A 24,420-nucleotide genomic window follows, 5' to 3' on the forward strand; every position below is an offset into this window, starting at 1 on the left:
ATGGAAGTGTCTAAGCAGGGGTCTAATGTTCCAGTGTTTATGAGATAAACAGAGCTATTATTGCCCAAAAGTAAGTTTTAATGAATTACTTTCAATTGTGATAGGCAGGTGACCCAAAAAATACTGGCTTCCTCCTTCTACCTATTTGACTTGCATTTTCTCAGAAAAGTTGGTGAGTAAGTCAGGAAATGGCATCTAATTTTATATTAGAATTATTGAAATGTAAATAGAATTAGATAACTACTGTACAAATTTTAAAACAGAAAGAACTGGAATAATTTGTCATTTGCCAATTAATATCAATGTCATCTGAATTTAACACAGATAATGGAGACCATAATGTTCTTGACTTTTGTTATATAAAGAAGCAATACTTCCTTTGAATTTAAAATTTTCCAGTTAATTTTTGCCCCAACGAGTTAGGTTTTTTGTTCTTATTTCAAGATCTGATCTTGCTATGTTACTCAGGCTGGTCTTGAACTCATAATCCTGCCTCAGTCTGGGGACCAGGGATAATAGGGGAGCATTATCAAAATGGGCTCCCGATTTGAGTTTGATGGAGTATATTTAGGGACAGAAGAGAAGGCATTTTCACAAAGAAAATTATTTTGCCTCTGCAAGAGAAGGATCTTATGGACGGAGCCCCTTCATAAATAAATGGTTAATAAAAAAAGAGGCTAAAAGTGGCACATTGCTTAAACATCAAAGATTAGAAATTTAAAACAATAAAACATGGGCTGTGGTGTAGCTCAGTTGTAGAGCACTTGACTAGCATGTGCAAGGCTCTGGGTTCCCTCTCCAACATAAGAATAAAAAGTAAAAATAAACAAAACTTGGCTCAAGGAAATATTTCATAGGCTCAAAAAAGTGCTATGACTAGTAAAAATGGACTTTGATGTGATATGTAAAGACCTGCCCATTGTTATCTCCCTTTATTTACATTAATGAAAAGAGTTCTCCTTTTTCTTCTTGCAGGGAAGTAGGTTTGGCTAAGTGAGAGTAATATTCTTAGGTAAATATTGAAATGGATTTGGATTGGAAAGTTTTTGCCTTAGTGGCAGACATGACATTATCCAAAATAACAAGCAGAACCTCCTATATCAGGAAGAATGTGATGTCCATAATCTTGGAACCCTACTGGATCGAGCTCCTGCCACAGCCTTGCTGGCCACTATAGAACTTCTCAGAAAAGACCAAGGGCAAGATGACTTCCCCACCCTTTGGGTAGAACAAGGTGTTGAGCATCTGCCTCTCCCTCTCCCCACCCCTTCCCCATTGAAAGCTGTAGTTGTGTGAAGGAAGCATACTGCCAAGATATGGAAGTATGATTTGGCACAAAGTTGTATGCAAAGAGCCACAAGTAGGTGGTTCTGCTGGAGTATTTGCACCAAAGGAAAACACAGTGGGAATGTGGGCATCAGGTGAGAGAAATAAGTGGAAGTGTTTATCAAACTGTAAAGTGCTAGACAAAATTTTAGGCTTTCCTATATTGCTTATTTCATGGGTGATGTTCAAAAAATTTAATAACTGGCACAGCACAGACACTGACCAACCAAAATAAATGTTCAATGTACCAGAATAGATTGAATAATCCAGAATGATTTAACTAACATGTACCAGCTAAATGGTGACTCTGATTATTCTTACATGGTTGTGAGAATCAATTAAAGTTGTTTTGTAAATTGAAAAGCATTTAGGAAACATATCTAGTATGTTTTAAATGTAGCTGGATTGATTGTTAGATCATAGATTTATGGAAGAAAATGAAAATATTTGCTAATTTTTATTGAACTCATATCTTCATAATTGCTTATAGATTGAATATTCTAATTAATTCCCTCCCTCATAAATTTTCAGATGAAATAGATATTTTTAAAAGGTCACCTTTTTAGTTTCTCTCAATAAGATCATGCCTGATTGCCCAAATGCAAGTCACTTTTTAAAATTCTAAACTATCTGTTATTTCCATGTTGGAAGTAATATTCCCCTGATATTTCCGATAGTTATTTTTAAGTGATGTCATATGGAGTGGTTTCTTGTTTTCTTCTTTGTATTCTTTTGTGCTTCAATTTTTACAATTCATTAAAATAATAATCATTTAGAAACCTCTCTATTTTTTTACATAGCCAAAATTAGAGCTCACAGTCTTCTGTCCTCTCTATTAGCTAATTGATTTTTCACTTTTGCTTTTCAAAAATGCAACCCCAATTTCACTATTACAACTCATCTTAAAAGAACCTCCCATCCAGCTGATGAAAAGGACAGGCTATCTGGCTGTTTCCACAGGGCGTTCCATCTCTGAAGAATTTTTCTTCTATTATTTTTGCTCTTTGCGTTGTTTCTATCTAGTTGTTTCAGAATACTGCTTATTTTCCCAAATTATTCCAAAAGGAATATCATATATGTAAAATTTAGGCAAACTGGGAACACACTTCTCAATTTAATATTTGTAAATGTTGGAAGATCATTTAAGAAAGGTCTTTAGGTAAAATAATCTTGAAGTTTTTCTTTTATTGTACAGATGTCAGAATGAGAAAAGATGAATTAGGAAGAGATTTAGACAATACTCTGGAACACAGGCTTATAAATAAATCACTCAATTTTCTTTTTCTGAGTCTTACACTCATAGTCTGATGGACACTCCAGGTGAATGTAACCTAAATGTCTTTCAGCTAAATGATTTGACCTCATTGGTTTCTTTATGGACCCTCTGGAGGCCTATTTCCTTGAAACTGGCTCCTGGATCAGAAACAGACATTTGAAAATAGATGACTTTTTTTAAAAGGTAGGAAGATTAGAACTTATTTGAGATTTTTTTTTCTTTTTGGTATTGTGGTTATAACACTATTTGTGCTCTATGGGACCCAACTATTGGGAGGAAATGAAGGGGGAGTAGGACATTTTTTCATCATTGGAAAATTTCAAGGTTAGACTGGATGACTACTAGGTATGTGCTCAAAGAAACACATCCATGAAACTTAACTAAGGTGTTCTCTCACATTCATCTTTTTTTTTTTTTTTTGGTACCAGGGATTGAACTCTGGTCCTTGCGCTTGGGCAGCAGGCAGCGAAACAACTGAGCTAAATCCCCGGCCCTCACATTCATCTTTAAATTCTGTGCTCTGATGCTTACCCCCTAATATCATGGTGGTAATGCATCACACTGGAAAGACAGGACTCTCTCCTGGCCACCTTCCTCATTTTGTCCAGAATCTGCACCTTCTGCAAGGGTGCAAGCTTGGAGAATTAAACAGAAGAGGAGGGGTGGGTGGGAAAGTATCCATAGGAGACGTGGAGCTGTCCAGCAGCCGAAGGAGCTACATCTGTGTAAGTCCCTGCTAGGAATACTTTTCTTGTGGCAATCCAGAACAGGGATTCAGCTAGGTCTCTCCTCACTCTCAGGGTGAGGAGAGTATATACATACACCCATCCAGTAGTTTTTCCTTATCTGATGTTTCAAATACAGTAAGTCAACCTTGGTTTCAAAATAAGAAATGGATATTACTAGGAATAAACAACTTACAAGTTTTAAATTGCATGTCTGTTCTGAGTAGCGTGATGGAATTTCATGCCATCTTGTCCCATCCCGCTAAAATACATGGATAATCCCCTTGTCCAGTGTATCCATGTTGTATATGATACCCTCCTATAAGTCACTTAGTGGTCATCTCTCTTTTCAGGTCAATTGTCATTTCATTCAGATAACCTTTATTTTACTTAATAATGTCCCCAAGGCACAAGAGTAGGGGTGCTAACAACTCAATTATGCCAAAGAGAAGCCATAAAGTGCTTCCTTTAAGTGAACAGGAAAAAGTAATTGACTTAAGAAAACAATTTATGCTGAAGTTGCTGAGATCTATGATAAAAACACACCTTTTGTCTGTGAAATGGTGAGGAAGGAAAAGAAAATGTACACTAGTTTTGCTGCCACACCCCAAACTGCAAAAGTTATGGCCACAGTATGTGATAAGTGCTTAGTTAAAATAGAAAAGGCATTAAAGCATGAGGTCTGGTACTATCTATGGTTTCAGGCATGCACTAGAAACATATCCCTTGTGAAGAAGAGAGCACGGTGTATGTTCACCAAAGCCCATCTTTGCTTTATACATGCCTTTTCATTTTATATGGGAGGGGGTCAATGGTCTTCTTAATTGTATAGAGAAAGAAAAAGAGAGCAAAAAGAATAATGTACAGGGAAAAATAAAGGAAAAGACAAGAAGGAGAAGGAGAAGAAGAAGAAGAAGAAGAAGAAGAAGAAGAAGAAGAAGAAGAAGAAGAGAAGAAGAAGAGGAGGAGGAGGAGGAGGAGGAGGAGGAGGAGGAGGAGGAGGAGAACAACAACAAAATATAACTTTGGGGGGGGTACTGGGGATTGAACTCAGGACTTTGCACTCGTGAGGAAAACTATAACTAATATACCATGTAAGAAATCTTTTCTTATCAATTTCAAGTGCTTTAGCAGACTAGTTTAAAAAGGATTTACAGAATTTATAACTAAAAACTGAAAAATAAAGTCCATTTGTCTTTAAAATATTTCCTCAGTCCTTTCCCCCTTCACAAGTGGAAGATATATTCATCTAGATGCATGTCTATTTGACTGAGGTTTTGAAAAAGATTATAAAAACTTTAAGCATATGCATATTTTTTATTAAATGGCTTGATACCTAATCATATATTCTCACATTCCTTTCTGAAAGGAGACACCATTGTTTCCACAGATACCCTAGATGTGAGAAGAGGAAGGGAGTCGAGGAAACATCTCACCCAACTTCTATGTACTTTGCAATTAAATAGTAACTCGATTTTACAAGTAAAACAAATGAATGCGGAAAGGCTAAGTGCTTTATTTTATTTTATCCGATGCTACTGGTAGTGGTACTGAACTCACTGAGTGCTGAGCTATATCCCAGCCTTTTTAATATTTTTATTTTGAGACAAGACCTTGCTAATTTGTCCAGGCTGGCTTTGAACTTGCAATCCTGCTGCCTCAACCTCCCAAGTAGCTGGGATTACAATTGTGCACCACCATACTCAGTTAATAATTTTTAATACATTTTAAAAATTATAATTTGAACAAGTAAAATTTTTATTTAAAATTTGCATTTTCATTATAGAAAATTTGGAAAATACAAAATATATACAAAAAAATTTTAAATTTTCTCGGTGAAATATTAACATTGTTGTATAGTCTCCCAAATACATAAATGTCACATAGCTATTTCATGTTCATATTTATTTGAGATTTTTAGAAGGGTAAAGTAAAAGAATTGTCATTCCACCTTTTACAAACTGGGAATCATTGTCTGCATTTTCCTTGTTCTTTTTTGTTTGTTTCTTGGTGCTGGGAGTTGAACCCCAAGGCCTTGTCTATGCAGCTTTCCCACTGAGCTACCTCTCCAGCTCTGACTACATATTTTAACCATCTTTAATGTGTTTCTTCTACCCACGGGCCTAGTGTGGCAGTAAGTTGCCATTAGGGTGCCAGCTATAGCACTGCTTGTAGACAGTTCTTTACCTTTCTTTTCCTAGAGACCCACAAAATTATGTAGGAAACATGATACTGGGCCGGAGATTTAGCTCAGTGATGCGGCCGCCTGCCTCACAAGCACAAGGTCCTGAGTTCAATCTCTGGTACCAAAAAAAAAAAAAGAAAGAAAAAAGAAACACAATACTGAAAAACAACTTCATTTTTGTGAGATAACACTGGAGGTCCCCACATGGACAGCTGCAGTTAGTCACATGCCTAACAGAACGAAAAGCTTTACAAAGGAAGAAGTTAACTTTAGCTTTGAAAATCTTTTATCCTCCATGATTTTGATGCCTTTAAATTTGTCACCTGAATGCGATATTAACATAATCGTCTGCATTTCAGCTAATGAATGCACCTGCTTCTAAGACTTTATTTTAGCAGTTTTAATGAGCTCTTCAAAGGAATTTGCCTGGACTTACTGCACTGCTAGAGAAATAGCAGCTGTAAGCAACTAACAACACATTCAGTATTTGAATCAAGCTCGTGAAGTTGTTAAACTTGAGAAGGAGTAACTATCCATCTGTCTATGATAAGGGAAAGGAAGCTGAGATCTAGCTGTGGCATTTGGAAAAGGCACTAGTATAAGTGGGCCTGCCCAAGAAAGGCTATTTCTTACTTAGCCACAACATACAGATCTGAGGCTGTTCATGAAGCTAAGTCCCAATTTTCTCATATATAATAATGATACCCATTTATAGACTTGTAAGGATGACATGCCTCACTGGTAATAAGCACTCAATAGTGTTAAATTTTATTATGACTATAATGTTTATTCTTAAGGTGTGATTTTACAAAGGGCCCCACCTTGTAGGAATCCATCTTTATGAGATATCCAGAACAGGTAATCCACAGAGATAGTAAATTGTTGGTAGCCAGAGGATGGAGGGAGGGGTAACTGGGAAGCAACAGTTTAATGGATATAGGGTTTCCTCTTTGGGGTGATGAAAATATTTTGGAACTAGATAAATAAGTGACGGTTGTACAGTGTCATGCATGTTCTAACCCTCTGAATTACCCACTTTAAATTGAAAAATTCTGTTCTGCACTCCTTTAAAAAGGTGACTTTAGATGATTCAAACAAGTTTTATTTGATTGGTTGTATGTAGGTTATAAGATGGTGACTAATTGCTCATCAAGACTTATGATAAGGAAAAATATATTGGTCTCTTTTACTTAAGTAATGAGGGGGTCTGTTTCAATGCTGAATCATATCTTCACTCCACAGGAAGATTTTTGAAAGAAAAAGCTTCAAGCAATCTCTAGAAGTCCATCTCTAAGCAATCTGTAAACCATTTAGATTTTTTTAGCATTATGTAGATGTTAGTAGAGAACTTACTTACTTTTAACATATATATTAATACTTTTATTATGTAATCAAATTCATTTCATGCTTGTTATGCTCTGACTTCAATCACATTTTCATGATTATAATCTCCCTCCTCCTTTCCTTCCATATGCTCCTCTGTGTACTTTCATTTGAAAAGTAAAGACTAATAACCCATCCAAAACTCAATTGAATGGAAAATGAAAAATGGGACAAATGTTGCTTTAAAAATGTACAAAGCAAAAAAAAAAAAATGTACAAAGCAGACACATTACAGATCAAGTGGAAGCAACATCCTAGAATAACAATGCCACAGATTTTGATCTCTCTCTGTCTCTCATACATGTAGCTCAAGATAGCTGTTAAGAAAACAGAAAATTCTCCAATTCCCTTTTTATGTTATCTCAACGACAGTGAAACAAATATTCTGGCTGGAAGGGAAGTAATTTAGTCTCTGGACTCCTTCTTCCCTTTACACCGTTCTCATCAACAGTCTTCTCTCAATATTTGGAGCTAGTTCATTAGTGTTTCACCCACAAGTTTCAGGACTGGAAAATTACCCAGGAATCAAGACCAGCTCAGGAATCTTCACCAACTTGATGCATAGGTTTCTCTGCAAAGGCACTCATGTCTAGGATCCCCCAACCTGAATGTGCTGGAGGAAGCAGTCTTTGGCAACTTTGTCCATCTGCACATTCCAAAAGATCTGCTTTACCCAAACTGGCATGGAACATCTCTCTAGGAGACATTCATTTCTACTCTTGGACCTTAGCTTTGTAACCTGAGAAAACAGTCCCTGAGCAGCTCGGCTCTAGCCATTGTTTGCTAGGGCATTCACTACTCTGACACTGTGGTCCTCAGAAGGATAACATTGCATTGTCATGTAGAAACCGGTTAGAACCAGTCTCGGCCCCACCCTAGCCGAGCTGAATCAGAATCTGCAGCTGAACAGGCTTCCCTGGTGTCTGTTATGCACATTTAGGTTTAAGAAGCAGTGGTTTAAGAGATCTGTCTGAGATTGCTTTTTCCAGCAGCAAAACTCACCATATTTTGCTCCAAAGTTGTATCCCACTTCCAGTTTCTACACAAATTTCTCTGCAGTACTCCAGGGCAAACTATCTCTATTTTGGATGAGTTCCCAACCAGTAGGTCTTGCAACGATCTGCATTTCCATGGTTTGAATGGTCATACATTTATATAGCCCAGCCTCCCACTAGCCAGACCATGCCCATTCCCCTCCAGGTCGTCTTGCCCTCCTTTTTCCCACAGCTGTAGTGTTACCTTCTTCATAAATTATTGTTAAAGAAGGAAATTACCAAAAGAAAAAAATAGTGTCTATAAACCTGCATAGTTTAGAACTAAAGAATATGTTAAAATTTTCCATCGTGGAAATTTCCCAGCTACTGGGCTCTTTAGATTTTTTTTTTTTTTTTTTTTTTTCAGAGCTGCAAGCAAAGAATGGAAATTTCCAAATGCAGCATCAAGGGCTGCTGTTCTGCTGACTGTCTTGCTCAGCTGGGGTCATCTGCTTCTCTAAGACATCAAGGAATGCCAAGGTAGGTCTGAGAAAACACACACACTTCCCCAGCAGGAAGAAAGGAAGATCTCTGTGCTGCCTCCAGCTGTGAGGCGAGGAGGGGCAAGAGAGGGGACATCCCCCTCCCTCCACCTGAATTTGAATTTGGTTGATTGTTACCATCTATCAGCAGCTTATCCTACCTCACATCTCTCCAGTGGCAGCTGGTTGGCAGGACTTTTGTTTTTTTAGGAAATCGCCAGATGGGTGGGAGATCCAGAGAGAGGAAGAGAATCAACATTTGTTGGGGTCTAATTTTCTAAGTACTTCCAGGTACATATATTATGTCATTTAACCCTTATATGATTTCCCCAAGGTTAACGTCTGATTTTCTGCATTCAGAGTTTGAAAGCTTCCTTTGTTCTTCCCAAGACAACCCTGTCTCCCCCAACCACCCATAAACCAGTCATCTACAAACACCCTGGAGGTTTGGTCTCCACTTCTTCAGTAATATGAGCAGCTCTGTTTCTTTTCACTGTTTCTGCATTGAACTATATTCCTATTTACAGCTGGTCCTGATGCCTGAGTCAACAGGCGGCTAGTAGTTCCCTAAATCTGGTATGTCCCTCCCCACCCACTCCTGGTCCTGTGACAGAAGTCTGACAGGGGGGCTGGGAATTTAGCTCGGTGGTTCGGCTGCCTGCCTCACAGCGTAAGGTCCCCACTTTGATCTCCCATTCCAAAGAAAAGAAGTCTGACAGGGGCTGTTCCATGGAAGTCCGAGTGTAATGACACTGGCCTTTCAAAGACAAGGCCAAGAACCCCAATTGGTTTTGGGCCAGAAAGACATTTTCAAACCTAAGCTGTGTGGTTTTGTCTGAGTGCTTTGAGAGTTTCGTTTTTGTTTTGTTTTTAGATTTTCAGGGGATTCTGAAATAGTCTAAGAAGCAAAGACTACTACCCATGTTCAATCTTTTCTTACTGACATTCCTATTGGTCCTAGGGAAAAAAACAACTAAGGAAAGCTTTCTGACATCACTGATGCTATTTATACTTAGCTTTATTTATTGAGGCAAGTTTGATAATGGTAAAGGTTTTTATAGCAAGAAATTTTAAAAATCATCACGCAACTAGTGAGTTAAAAAAAATCCCACAGGTCTTTCCATAATATCTATATACATAATATCTATACACATAGATAGCAAGGTCATTGGTGACCAATTTTAACACCACCTGGTAACAAGAGGCAGGGAATGGAATGGCAAGAATATTGTAGGTCTATTTAGACTCTCGTCTCAAAGGATGTTTAGTTTAGTCACTGATGACACCTGCGATGAAGATTTTCCTTATCATCTTAACCTGCTAAAACTGAATCTGGTCCCCTAATGAACTTGGTCAAGTGGTATTTGAATGTAGGGCTGGTCTCATATGATATTACATTTCCAACAGGCTTCTTTCCACTCCTCCTCTATATCTGTCATTAAGCGAGAGGATAATGGTCTTCTTAGTTGAAGACACTGATGATTCATTTCTGTGGGTGGGGTTGAACAGATATGTATGATGAATATTTCTTTCCACTTGAGACCACAGAGACAACTTTTTAAAAATGTGTGGTCAAAATACATGCTGTTTTAAATTATGATTGATTGTTTGTGATCTCAAACTTGGCCCCAATTCTGTCCCTCCTACTCCCATGCCCCTTGAAATGTGACTTTGCAGCTCCTCTCATCCAGAATTGGAGTCTATTTCCTTACCCTTTGAACCTGGGCTGGCCTTTTAACTTGTTTTGGTCACTACAGTGTACCGGAAGTTAACAGTGTGTTGATTCCAAGCCTGAGCCTCAAGTGCATATTTCTACTTTCCCTCTTGAAACCTATTACTGCTAATTGAGCAAGCCCAGGCCCGCCTGCTGGAGGAGAGATCCTGTGCAGTAGGGATGAACTGTCCCAACTGAGGCTATCCTGAACCAGCCAGCCCCAGAACAACACAGAAGCTGACTACACATGTGTGAACAAGCCCAATATCTGCTGGACCCAGCCCAGAACAGACTTACAGATTCATGAGAAATATTGTTTTAGTTACTTTCTTTATTGTTGAGACACAATACCCAATACCTGCAAATTAAAGGAGGAAAGGTTTATTTTGGCTCACATTTCAGTGGCTGGCTCCAAGGCAAGATAGTATGACAGAGAGGCATGGCGGAGGAATAGCTGCTCACCTCATGGCAGACAGGAAACAGAGAAAGTGAGGAGCTGGGAAGAGAGATACCTCCTTCCAGGACACACCCCTAGTGATTTGCCTCTTTTTAGGTACTAGACCCTACCTCCTAACAACAAACCAGGTATAAGCCTCAAAAATCCAATCACCTTCCAAAAGCCCCACCTATGCGCACTTGAGGCTTTGGGAGGACATCCAGATATAAACAATAACAAATACTAAATGGTAGCTGCTGTAAGCCACTAAAGTTTAAGATGATTTGTTATGAGATGATGGGTAACCAATGCAGAGAAACAATCCAATCTTTGTTTATTTGTTTGTTTGTATCTGACAGCCAGAAAACTCAGAATCAATTTTGAAAGCCAATCTTAGAACCTATGTTTATTCATTTATTCAGGAGTATTGTATAAGTGTGGTTAACATAGTTGCAATCTTCTTTTGCTTGTTTATTTGTTTTGAGACAGGGTCTTGCTTTGTAGTTCAAGCTAGCCTTGAACTATGCAGCCCAGACTGGCCTTGAACTTGTAGCAATCTTGCTTCAATCTCATGAGTGCTGGGATTACAGTAGGTACCATCACACCCAACTCTGTATGTAATCTTAATAGTGCATTTTTAAAAAATTCAGTAACTTATTATTTGCCTCAGAACTGTTCTCAACCAACCCAAGCCCTTGTTTTAAGTATCAGTTTTTACTTATCAGATTAGAAGAGCTGAATCTGGAGTAAGAATTGGCAAACATTTACTCTAAGGGCCAGCTGGTGAGTATTTCAGGCTTTGCACCATACAGCGCCTGTCACAAGTACTCTTCTCTGCTGTGGTAGTGCGAAAGCAGCCACAGACAACATGTAAACAAATGAGCATGGCTGTGTGCCAACACAACTTAATTACAAAAGCAGGCAGCGGACTGCATTGAGCCCTTGGCCGTGATTTGCTGACCTCTGATCTAGAACAATATGTTACTATGCAAAAACGTCTTCACCTAAACTGTGATCCCATCAACTTTATTGTAATTCATCTACATTAACTTGAAAAAAAAAAGACAAATTAAGTGGATTTAGTTCCTCTAGCAGAAGACGAGAAGGGGCTGACTCTACAGCAACTCTGTATAGACTACACAGTGTTTGTACCCAGTACACTGAACAATTAAACTCCCTAGCAACTTAAGTCTTCCCTGGTTGTTCAGTGAATGTTAAAGGCCAGTGATACAAGCCATGTCTCACTTGTTCTGTTTCCTTTCACAGCCTCTAATCTCACTCACCAAATGCAGGCTGTGTGTCACAGTGAGAATGGGCCTCCACTTGTACTTTGCCTCCTTGGAGTTCCCTGAATGTATTGTGCTATTTCACGCCTCTCTAACTCTGCACACAATGTTCCTTCTGCCTGGAACACTCTTAGCCTCTTCTCTTACTGGCTAACGCCTACTCGCTGATCAAAAGCAAGCTCAATGATACTGGCTTTTGGACGACTTCCCCAAGTGAACCTCCACCTCCTCGGCCTCAACCTCCGGTCCGCACATTCAGTCTTAGCATTCATTCTGCCAAACAATAATTAAAATAGCTAATGCATCTATGGCACCAGGCACTAGGTGCCACATGCTGTTATATACTGTCGTTTGTTTGAAATTATTGGTATATTTGCCTGTTTCCCCAACCCTATCACATATTCAAAACATTTACTGAGCACCCGCTGAGGACATAACTGCATCTTGTATTTGCTTCTCAATACCTAGCAGTGTCCAGAGCAGAGATTTTAAATTAACATTAGATGAATGAATGAAAATAGCTAATCCTGGGCCGGGGATTTAGCTCAGTGGTTCCACTCCCTGCCTTGCAAGCGCAAGGACCCGAGTTCGATCCCCTGTACCAAAAAAAAATAAGAAAAGAAAATAGCTAATCCTTATACACAGTATAGAATATGTGCCAGGCAATGTTCCAGGCTCCTCACATATCTATGCTCATTTAATTCTCATAACATTATAGGGCTGCTGATATAAGGATCACCATTTCACATATGGAGAATTAAAGGCACAGAGAATTTCTGGGTAACTTTTTCAAGGTCACACAACTAGGAATGTGACAGAGCTGGTTCCAGGAGGTCATGTTCACAACCATTGGGTGAAAAGACAGCTGGGGTGACTCAGCACAGACCCATTCCCACCCATGGAAATATAACTCAAAGGATGCATTTTTGAGGATGTGAGTGGTTCAGTGGTAGTGGTCATGTGCTTGGCCTTAAGAGCTGGGGAGAGCCAGGTCCACACTGGTTCTTAAGTGTCCAGCATACGTGAGGAGAGTTAAGAGTCGTGTGTACCACCCAGGTGAATGCTTACCTTTCCTCCCAGAACATTATGAGTATGTTCAGAGTGCCAATCTGATTTCCCACTGTCTTCTCCTCCCCTTGGGTAGCAAGTGTTGATGCTTGAGGAGCAATGCTAGTACAGCTTCTGGCAGCCTGTGTCAGCTATTTGAGTCCTCCCTGGTAGTAAGCAGAATCACACAGTAGGACTCTCCATGCTGGCCTATTTGTTTAGTCTCTGATCTAGACACTGCTAGATAGTGAAAGGTGAAGACGAAGAAGATGCAGTATAAGCCTTCAGTGGGCATAAATCTATATCATATGTTACTGTTTTATGACAAGTTACTTTAGCAAGTGGCATTTTGAAGACTATATGGGTCTGTCCATAATGCTGAAGAACCTGGGCATGGGCAATTTATTTGGGGGGGGTCAATTATTGTAAAAGCATCGGAGCAGGAGCCTTCAGAAGTCTCCATAGGGCTTCACAGGCAATCTGCCACTCAGTGGGGAGGACAAAATCAGGGACAGACAGGGACTGGCCTGCAGCTGTCTGAGCAGAGGCCTACACTGCTGAAAAGACAAAGAAAAGAATAGAATTTTGCTTCTGAAACAAATACTACAGGTTTGGAAAAAGTTAGGTATAAATATTAGGACATTAGAAAATTAAAGTGATCACAGAGCTCCTGCAGACCTTTGAAGTCCATGGTCTTCTGAGAACAGAACATTTTCCAATCTCAAGGCACTGTTCTCTTCTACTCCCTTTGAAAACTAGGTAAATCAAAGGCATTTTTTGACCTCCACTGATGGTTTAGAGAATCTAACAAATGTGACAGGCTAGGACCAACTCCCTTGGGCTTTCAGTTCTGAGTCTGAGGCATAACAGAAGCCAACAAGAATACGAGGACTCAAGAGTTAGCTCTTCAAGCAACCAAGTGTCCCTGTAGAGGTGTGTAAGATTGTGCTTACTGACTTTCTTCCTGGTCCAGAATTAATCATGGGATTTCTCCAGAAAAACACCAATTGACTGGCTGGAAAACCTCAGAAACATTCAATTATCCAGTATTCTCATGCACCTACCTACATATTTTTCAAAGTATTGAGTAGAATGTATAGCACCTTATTTTTCAATTAAAATAATCTAGTTGGTACCATATTTATAACCAGTTTCATGTAGTGCAGCACTGAACAATTCTCTGCTTGTTTCATTTTGAAAATTTGCATTTTCCTATCTACTCCCCAAGGATTGAGATCATATTTCCTCTTCTTTGGATTTGTCCATTGACCCACACACAGCATAGTACTGGGCCGTAGGGGGAGAAAGAGCACAGGACACAGTGTTTGGAGACCTGAGGCATTTCAGTGCACCTCTGTCCCCTCCTGCTGGGTGGAGGTCTTCAGAAAGCATTTTAGTCTGAGATGCAGTTTCCTCACCTTCGGACTGCTTGCCTCACTGGTTATTTGGAGGATCAAGTAAGATAGTGCATGTGAAAGTATTTTGTAAACCAAGATTGTCTAAGTACTGAAATGTAAGGATTCCTCAGAAGAGGCACCTTGTAAATACCTTATTTTTAGTGATAAGTTATTGTCTTCCCCTTTCTCTTCTATATTTAGTTCCTTTGGGGGTTTTATTTCTCAGCATTTAATTGTATTTGTGTAGCAAAGCCAGTCCACATTTTCCTGATACCATATTATATATCCCCTGGTGCATTTCAACCCATAGATACCTTAAAATTCTAAGAAAACCAACCAAAAAAGTCACAAAACATGTAATGGATAACTGATTGCTTAAGACTTATGGAGATCAATGTAGCTACACCTGACCAGGTGTTCAGAGCCTTTCTTGTGCTATCAGACACTAAAATTCCAGGCAAGGATTATGCATATTTCTGTTTTCCAGCACATGGTTGATATACGAGCAAAGCAGAACATCATCTCCTGAAGCGCTGGCCAGCTGAGAACAAACTAAAAATTGTGGTATTTTATGTGTGAAATTTCACAAGGTGACACTATAAAACAGAGTCTCAGAAGCCAGGTGTGATGGTGCACATCTGTAATACAGCATTCTGGGAGGCTGAAGCAGGAGGGTCATAAGTTCAACCTAGCCTGGGAAATTTAGCAATTTAGGAGACCATGTCTCAAAAGAAAAAAATAAAAAAGGGATGAGGATATAGTTCAGTGTGAAGGGCCTCGTTGTTCAAGTCCCAATATTGAAAAAAAAAGACTCTTAGAATGATTCATTTATTTATAGTCTTTATTCCCTACTTATTTTTAGCAAAGAACACAATCTTTCTGTTCTAACAGAAGTCTATATGATACATGAGAAAAATCTTTCAAACAAAGCCAAATGTGCTGGCGCATCTCTGTAACCCCAGCATTCCGGAGGCTGAGACAAGAGGATCTTGAGTTCAAGGTCAACCTACTCTATGTAAGGAGTTCTAGGCTACCTTGAACTTTGAAGAAAGGCCCTATCTCATAAAAAGAAAGGAAAGAAAGGGAAAGGGAGAGGAAAAGAAGGGAAGTAAAACAAGTCTTTTAAACACATAAAGTTTATTCTCAGAGTTCTTTCTCTCTTAACTTGAGATAACGATAGAAACAGTAACCAATAAAATAAGTTGTATATCCAGGTATTGGTTTATATAAATCCCTGATTTTCTATCTAGTTCTCTGGGTCCAAATAGCATAAAAGCACAAATAACTAGATTTTGTAAAAATCTAGTACAAATAAACAAACAACTAGAGAACTGATAATTGAACCCTGGTAAGTATTGTCTTCTCCTACTAAAACTTTTCAATTTCAATATTTTAAAGTGCTCTTCATGAATGCTATGTGAGCTATTTTTTCCAAGTTCAGTCACAGCATGTCGACTGCAGGATTTATATGCAGGTCTGACGCATGCTGTCATAATGAACAAAGGCCAGTTTTGAATTCCATCGATGAGCATATTTGTGAAGCCATTGTTTTGGAGCTGTATGCTATCAAGGAGTCTCTGATTTCAGTATTAATTAATTTAGAATACTTTTCTGAACATTGCTTACTTTATTTTAATAATTTTTATTAAGGAAAGTGTCAAACATAAAGGTTGAAAGAATATGAAAAGTGAACCTGACTCCCCTCCTTATGAATCCATCATCTGGCTTCAACAGCTGGCAACATTAAGCCAATCTTACAAAGCTTGCAGTAAATATTAGTAGCCAGTAAAACTGTACTAATACTATACAGTACGGCAATACAGTTTAATCCTCAAACCTGATAACATGCCTATTCATCTATATTTTTTCCTATTTATTTATTTGCAGTGCTGGGGATAGAAGCCAGGGCCTTGCACATGTTAGACAAGTATTCTACCACTGAGCTATATCTTTAACTCTAATCATTTCATTTTCATCAAACACTTTGGTTTCTCATTCATAAATCTCTCCCACTTCTCCTGATGCGAGGCCAAGTCCTTCTTATAGTCACTGGCAGAGGGAAATACCTAAGACGGGGAGGAAGTGGTGGGTTGAACTTATTAATTTATCTATTATTCTCTTCCTATGATACCATGCCTTGCCCTCTTTGCCTGAAAAGTTAAAGGGAAATGGTAGCGATGGACAGTGAGGCTTTTCAACTCCAGAATTAGCTTTTTGTCCCTTTGCCCAAATAATACAATATATAGCAAGTAACAGATACTGTAAGGAGGTCACTATAATCTCAATTCTGAAAAGACAGACCAAGAACAGATACCAAAAGTCAAATGTTTCAAGGTTAAGATTTTCTTGTAGATAACAGATTGTTCATTTATTTATTTCATACACATTACTAAATGTTTCTGCAGAGTACTAAGCTTTTCTGTATAGAATTACCATTCTAAGATTTATCAAAATGTATACCAATTTAGAGTCAAATCATACCCATAAGATTTCTAAAGCTATAATCTTTTTTTTTTTTTTTTGGTACCGGGGATTGAACTCGGGTCCTTGTGCTTGTGCAGCAGGCAGCGAAACCATTGAGCTAAATCCCCGGCCCTAAAGCTATGATCTTTAAGAAAGAAGTAAATTAGAATAAAGGAGTTGGGTAGAAATTATATGACTTTAATAAAATGTTGGTTTCTTCTTTTGTATTGTTCCCCATGATAAAAACAGCAACATTCCTATCTAACTGGTAACAATTGAACCGTTGATTATTATTATTTTTTTTTTTTTGATACCAGGGATTGAACTTGGGACCTTGTGCTTGCAAGGCAGGTGCTGGAACCACTGAGCTAAATCCCCAGCCCCCTATATTTCATTTTTGCTTCCTTCTCTGGAATATGCAGGATCCTAGCTCCTGGAGCTTAGAAGCCATCTTGACCTGAAGAACAGGTGTCACATATTAAAGTTGGCAAAGTAGGAAGACAGAAAGAGTTTGCATGTCAGACAATCATGGAGCCACTATCCCAGCCTTGGATTTCCTACCTCCAAATATCTTGGTAGGGATTTGAGAAAAATATATTTCTACTTTCTGAAGCCACTATTCTTTGAGTATCTTTTTATATGCAGAAGCCCAATCCCTGTGGCATATATAAAAACATAAAAAAGTATCGGTTGTCAGCTATTATGAGCTAAAAACAAAGCATAAAATTTTTAAAAATCAAAAGACAAGGAGTATTTGATGAAATGACAACCATAGTGGTAGATTTTAATATATTCCATCTGAATTCAAAAGAATATGACTTAAAAAGAAGAAAGAATTACCAATAATGATAATATAATCTTATTATAAATGTATATGTGAGTAGATAGGCATGATGAGTAAATGCTGTATCACAAAAAGGAATATGCAATCTTTTTATATGTGTATGCAACATTTACAAAATCAATCATGTGCTTGGCCATAAACAATGAAAACATATTGTGGTATAGGGGCCAGGAGAAAGATATCTACTCTCTTTGCCAGCAAAATGACCTTGGGAGAGTCATTTAAGTTTTCTGGGTTTTGTTTCTTTATATAGAGAGTAGGGATCACAATAGCCAGAAATTTTATCTTTTATAATTATGATCCTTCCCACCCTAGCTTTTTGTGGCTCGATGCCCATTTACCTACCTAAAGCTGCTAGTTAGTGCTACATGTCCCCAGCTCTGTGTAGAGGGGCTGGGCCATCAGAGGCTGTCACTGTTCACGCTTGTAGGGCCAGCAGCAGGCGAGAAGGTTCGCATTTCTCAGCTTGGCCTCAGCTGCGCAGTGAGCACAGGCGGTCTACCCCAGAATTCAAGAGCAACGAAAAGAATGTTAAATGGATGGATTGTTACCCGCAGGAAAAGGAACAGGCACCATGTTTCCATTTATCCTTCATTTCAGACAACAACTGGCTGTTTCTGCTGGCTGGCACAGGCGCTGAATGGGGAATACTCGGGAGTACACCCTGCAGAACAAGGATAGATGGGGGCCAGGGCATTTTTTTTGACACAGTCTCAGCTTTATTTTTGCTTATTGCTGGCAAGCTAATACGAGGGACAGTAGAAAACAATTGACAAAAACTTTGTCAATAAGGCCTAACGGACAAGAAGTCTTTATAGACCCCCAAAATATAAATGTTTTATACCAATAAAGACCATTTGTGACATAAGATAGAACTAAATTTAGCTCTTGGTTAAAGAGAAGAAAAACACTAATATAAATTTTTAAAAAATAAAATATTTTCTAAATTACAAAAGCAAAATACTGAAGTATTTTGAAATAAGTAAATAAAGCTGGGTGTGGTGATGCACAACGTTAGTCACAGTTATTCCAGAGGCTGAGGGATGAGGATCTCAAGTTCAAGGACAACCTGGACAATGCAGTGAGATTCTGTCTAAATAAGTAAATAATTAATTAATAGATTAATAAGTGAAAAAATGGCACTTCCATAAACAAGCATTTTAATACATGAAAATATGTGAATCTATTAAGAATACTATTAGATTTATATATATATATATATATATATATTTTTTTTTTTTTTTGGTACCAGGGATCGAACTCAGGTCCTTTCAGTTATGAGGCAGGCAGCAGAATCACTGAGCTAAATCTCTATCAATTGTATATTTAAATAAATTATTTTATACATGTAAACTAAAATACATAGGATGTTGTAAATTATACTCACTATCTTGATGTATATATTTAGTAAAATGAACTATAATAAAATATTATATTAAAATTGTTTTACCCCTGAACTTTGAAGGCCAGAAATGAACTGAAGATAGCAAGTTTTGCCAACTCATTTTAGGTCACAAACCAGTGAGAATCTGACTGAGATCATCTGGGAATGAATGGGGAACTTGTTCCTTTGCTTCCGGGAATTTGCAGCAACATCATCAGAATAATATCTGTATTTTGCATATATTTGCATGTTCCACCTTAAACATGTGGATTTCCAAATAGATAGACTGAGGGGTTTTTTTTGTTTGTTTTTTTCATCAAAAATATTTCTTACTGTTTAGCTGTTCCTAATTTTTCTTTGCATTGTTTTAGGGTATCCATTTTTTACCGGTCTCTACTCCTGCCTCTCTCTTCTTCTTTTTTTTTTTTTGGTACCAGGGATTGAACTCAGGTCCTTCTGCTTGCACAGCAGGTGGTGAAACCACTGAGTTAAATCCCCGGCCCCTACTCTTGCTTCTCTTTTATTTATTTTATTTTATTTTATTTTATTTTATTTTTGGTACTGGGGCTGAAACTTGGGACCTTGCACTTTCGAGGCAGGAGGCAGAACTACTGAGCTAAATCCCCAGCCGATCTTGCCTCTCTTTTAAAAAATTTTATGTGAACAAAATCAGTTCCCATCTTTCTGGTTAGAATGACCTTCCCACTAACTTGTGTGCTCAATAAGTCCCAGTCTTTGCTCAAGCTGATGTCATTTACAGAAGTTCCATGTGTAGGAGACCATCACTTTCAGGAACAAGTTTTCCTGCTCTCTCTCTCTCTCTGGCATAGTGGTAGATTTTAATATGTCCCTTTCAGAATTTAATAGTGTCCATTTATCAGGGAATGATGGGGAGGGGGCAAGGAGAGACAGAAAGACTAAAAAGTAGAAAGAGAGACAGAGAACAGACTTGTTCTATGTGAATTATTTTGGAAGCTTGGATTCTGTATTTGTTCTTCTGTAACCCAAATGATTAGAAAAATGCTACCAGGCTACATGAAATTGTTTTATTCAACTTGGCAGAAAGTAGTAAATATCTACTGTGCTGAATTCTTAATTCTTATCAAGATCAGTATTGAGAGCTGTATGAAAATAATTTGGAAAAAAAAATTCTTAAGTCATTGTTTATTCCAAAAAAGTCTTTGTAAAATATGCCTGAATCTGTCTGAGCACGGAAGCAGTCATCCTGCGTCCCTGCCTTTTCCCAGTGTACACAGGTCAGATGCCGCCTGCTGTCCTCTTCCTCATGATGGGAAGAGATGCCACAAAGTAATTTCAAATGATTAAGAGAACAGAGAAGGCAGGGAAAGGCAACCTATGAAATCAGGGATCTTTCTTTCCACATAAATTTGAAAGCCTCTGAGTCTTTCTTTGTCCTCTGTTTCTTGTTTTGCTGCCTATTAAGAATTCCATCTGCCTCTCTACAAAAGGACAGACCATGTGGGATGCCAGGGTGGGGAGCTTAGGGTGAGGGGTAGGTTGGGGATTAAAAGTCTTCAAAGTTTGAAGAAAGAGGAAAATAAATGACAACTAACATCAACTGTCAGTTTCTTCCTCAAATAGCACTTCTGGCTGCAAGAAATTTCAGGAGATGAAGTCGATGTTGTTATAAATCAAACTCACATCATCACTCTGGGAGTCTGATGCATCCCTCTTCCACTTGTTGGTCAATAAAAAAAAATTCATCTCATCTAGAATCCAATCACTAAAAATGAGTCACAACGCATGACTCAAGGTTCAACCACCATAGTATTTTTCCTCATGTTAGGTTCTCTTCCTCTAAGATCGGCTTGTAGGTCAGTTACTTCTGCAGGCCCAGGTAGCTATAGATTTTGTCTCATTGTGTCTGTGGTATGAATGTGTGTATCTGTGTGTATGTATAAAATATGCATACATATATTGTGTTTGAATAGTGCTGTAATTATAAACACAAAATTTAAAAATACTGACCTTGCTAATTCATCAAAGGAATTAACTACATTAAAACAAATAACATGTTAAAGAACACATCTGATTTTCATTTAAAATCTAGTTATTTTAAATCAACTTCTACAAGTTTAACTCAATTCTTTCCCATATGCTGGGGACTGAATACTCCTCACACATTTGAAACATTCATCATAGATGCCAAGTATTTCATAAAGATTTGTAGTGGAATTAATACTATGGATCAAGTATAAGTGGCTGCTTTCCTCTTGCATGTGACAGCATTTCTATTTTTCAGTTTCCTGAAAAGTCCAACAGTAGACATTTCCATGGACTTTCACGGTATGCAAGAGACGTAGATGTGAATTCATATTATCTCACTTTGCTGAGATTTCAACTATGCCTGCTAATAAATTAATTCTTGAGTAGACAGATTAATCAGCCCTGAGCCAAGTCATCACAGGCTCATCATTGTCTGTGCTCAGAGATGAAAGACTCATGCTCTGAGGTCTTGAATTCATAACTTTTCTCCACCTGGCCCCACCCTACCATACTAGTATATCCCTTCTCTGCTAGCCCTGTCATATTACTCACTGTTCCCCCAAAACACCCCATCCCTGGGCACCTGTGGGCATTTTCTCAAGCTGTTTGCTCACCATAAACAGCTGCTCCCTTTGGCTCTACAAATCCAAGTTCTACCCATTCTTTGTAAACTTCAAATTTCTTAATTATATAAAATAACACAATCCTCTTTGGGAAAAGAGTCTAACAACATGAAAGTATATATACAGTAAGAACAGAAAGTCCCTATGAATTCTCGCCCTTCTTTCCTCCCCTCCTCTGCCATCCACCAGCTGCACTCTTCCTGCTATAGTCTGAATATGTCCCCTAAAAGTTCATGTGTTGGAACCTTAATTCTCACTGTGGCAGTGTTGGGAGGGGATCTAATGGAAAGTGTTTATTTTTAGGACATGAAGGTTCTGCACCCTGATCAGGTTTATGTTTTTGCTCAGGAGTGAGCTAGTTCTTGAGAGAGTGGGTTTGTTCTGGTGGAACTAGGTTCATTCTCTCAAGAGTGGATTGGTACAAAATTAAGCTTGCCTTCTGCTGTTCTCTTCAAGACCCCACCTTCTTGCCTTTCTGCTATGTCATGAAGCAGCCTGAGGCCCTCAACAAGAGTAGAGCAGGTGCTGGTGTCAATCTCTTAAGTCTTTCCAGCTTCCAGACTGTGAGCCAAATAAACGTCTTTTCTTCATAAATTACCCAGTCTGTGGTATTGTATACAGCAATAGAAAATGCTCTAAGACACTTCTCCTCCCAATTCCCCCAACTCTTTTTCTCTGCATTTGATATGTATGCATACAGTTTTTGTTTTGTTTTTAGGTAAGTGGGGTCACATTATAGACTCTGTGCTGTGATTCGCTCTCTCCTCTGGAGACCTGTATAAAATTTTCCCTCTCCCCAGGAATCTCCTTTACTGCCTCAGCAGCTGGTAATCTCTCCTCCTATCATCCCACTGTGGATACACTTGGTCTCCATGGCATCCATTGGCTTCTTTATGATGGTTCATACTTTTTGCAGGGGGCGGGGGGTGTCCTTATCACTAGAATGAAGAAGCTGCAAGGGCAGAAGCGTTGCCTTGACCTTTTGCAGGGTTTAGAACTGTGTTATGCACAAAATAGGTCTTCAGTAAAGTTTTACTGAGTAAGTGAAGCCCAGGTTCCCTGTTAGTTGATTTAAGGCAGGAAAACGGTCTCAAATGCAGGGAAAAATTAAAATGTACTAAGATGAAGAACTTTAGATGTTTTTCATGGCCTCTCCCAAGAATTCTCCCAATCTGTTCTCTGTGGTGGAGTGGAAGGTCCTCCAAGTCAGCTGAGATGTAGAGCAACTTTGTGAGAAGTTGGAGATCTCAGGAACCATTTTTCTCCTCTGACCTCTCAGACCAAGGACAGCTCCACCAGGCACAAACCCTCCCAAGATGAAAAGCTTACAACCAAGGAAGGAGGAAAGGGAGAAAGTGTTGTGAGGGACGCACAAACTATCCAAGAGAAACCAGCTCTCAGACTTTTTAGGCCTCTAAACTCTGGTTGAACCAATTTTCCAATGGAAATAATCACTGGCATGACAACCACAGCAATGAAAAAAGACTTTCATTTTTCCTTTTCAGGTAACAGCTGTAGAGTTCAACTTGACATTCCTTTAAAAAATCTTATTCTTTCAGTGTGATAGAGAAGGTGAAACAGCCAATATAATGTATCTTGTGTTCTATTTAATACTGCCCCTTGAACAAGAATCTGTTTGCCTCAGTTTCTTATCTGACTATAAAAGGACCGTAACATTTGTGCCTGTTTCACTGGATTCTGAGCATTACAATGAGATAACGAAGTGCAGCATGCAGCAATGTCTCACTCACACTAAATTCTCAGAAACGTTAGCTGCAGTGAGGGGTGGCTGTGTTATGGCCTCAGGAGCTGAAAAGTTTTCTACCTGGGATTCCAGCCACAGAAAGTATAAGAACACTGCTGAACTATTAGAATGGGAACATTATGAGTGATATTTCCTGGGAAATTCTATTCAATTCCTTCATACCTATTACAACAAATTTGTTTAGGATCTTTATTAAACCTTCTGTTGATTAAAATAAATGCCTTATTACATGGAAAAATCTCCTTTTTGTTAGAAATTTCCTCTGAAATAGTATTAGTCATGACTGGCATGTGCATTCCTTTGACATTGTACATGTCTCCTACTAACAGCCTCTATTCTTTAGTATTAATAGCCATTTTAAAGGATGTAGCTTAATATTGAAAACTAAGGATTGTGCTTTATCAAAATAAGTTGCTATTTGTCCAAAGGAAAGCTTATAAATCTTTCAAAGGAGATCATTAACCAAAGCAGATAGAATTAATTCTAATTAATAACAAAATGCTTACAGTATTGCAGATAAACCAGATGTTAAAATATTTTCAATTTTTTTTTGGTACCAGGGATCAAACTTGGGACCTTGGGCTTGCAAGGCAGGTGCCGGAACCGCTGAGCTAAATCCCTGGCCTTTCAGTTGTTAATATCAGGGTTTATTGCAGTTCTTGAGCTACTGTGGATATCCACCAAGAAAATCTGAAGGAAAAAAAAAAAAAGAAAGAAAATCTGAAGAACAAGTTCATCATCCAGATACAAAGACACTTAGCATCAAGTGATTTAGAGTTTTACAAGTTTTAGATTTACAAGTTTTAGATTACATTATTCAGTTATTCAGTTGTTTAGTTCACATGATCAATATCTGTATGATAAACTAATTTAGGTTCACTGTAAGAATTGCATGTTTATCAATGATGCCTCTAAGGGCATAGGCTTAGATGACAGAAAGCTGAGAATTTAAATTTCAGTTTTGAGTCCCAGCACTCTGGGAGGCTCAGGCAGGAAGATCAAAAATTCAAGCCCAGCCTGTGCAACTTTGTGACTTAGCAAGA

The 24,420-nt window shown here is 38.4% G+C and overlaps 1 long non-coding RNA gene across 1 annotated transcript in view; it reads right to left on the reverse strand.

Annotated features, from left to right (window-relative positions):
• The window catches only part of LOC147829603 (uncharacterized), a 96,125-nt gene that overhangs the window by 22,576 nt on the left and 49,129 nt on the right, over window positions 1-24,420 (reverse strand). Inside the window, exon 4 of the long non-coding RNA XR_015448624.1 lies at window positions 7,898-24,067. This is a non-coding gene — a long non-coding RNA (uncharacterized LOC147829603). The remainder of the gene's footprint in view (window positions 1-7,897; window positions 24,068-24,420) is intronic.

The sequence above is a fragment of the Heterocephalus glaber genome, unplaced genomic scaffold, assembly GCF_053883595.1.
Source record: "Heterocephalus glaber isolate CG9 unplaced genomic scaffold, H.glaber_assembly_v1.0 deba00000546, whole genome shotgun sequence".
Classification (NCBI taxonomy): domain Eukaryota; kingdom Metazoa; phylum Chordata; class Mammalia; order Rodentia; family Bathyergidae; genus Heterocephalus; species Heterocephalus glaber.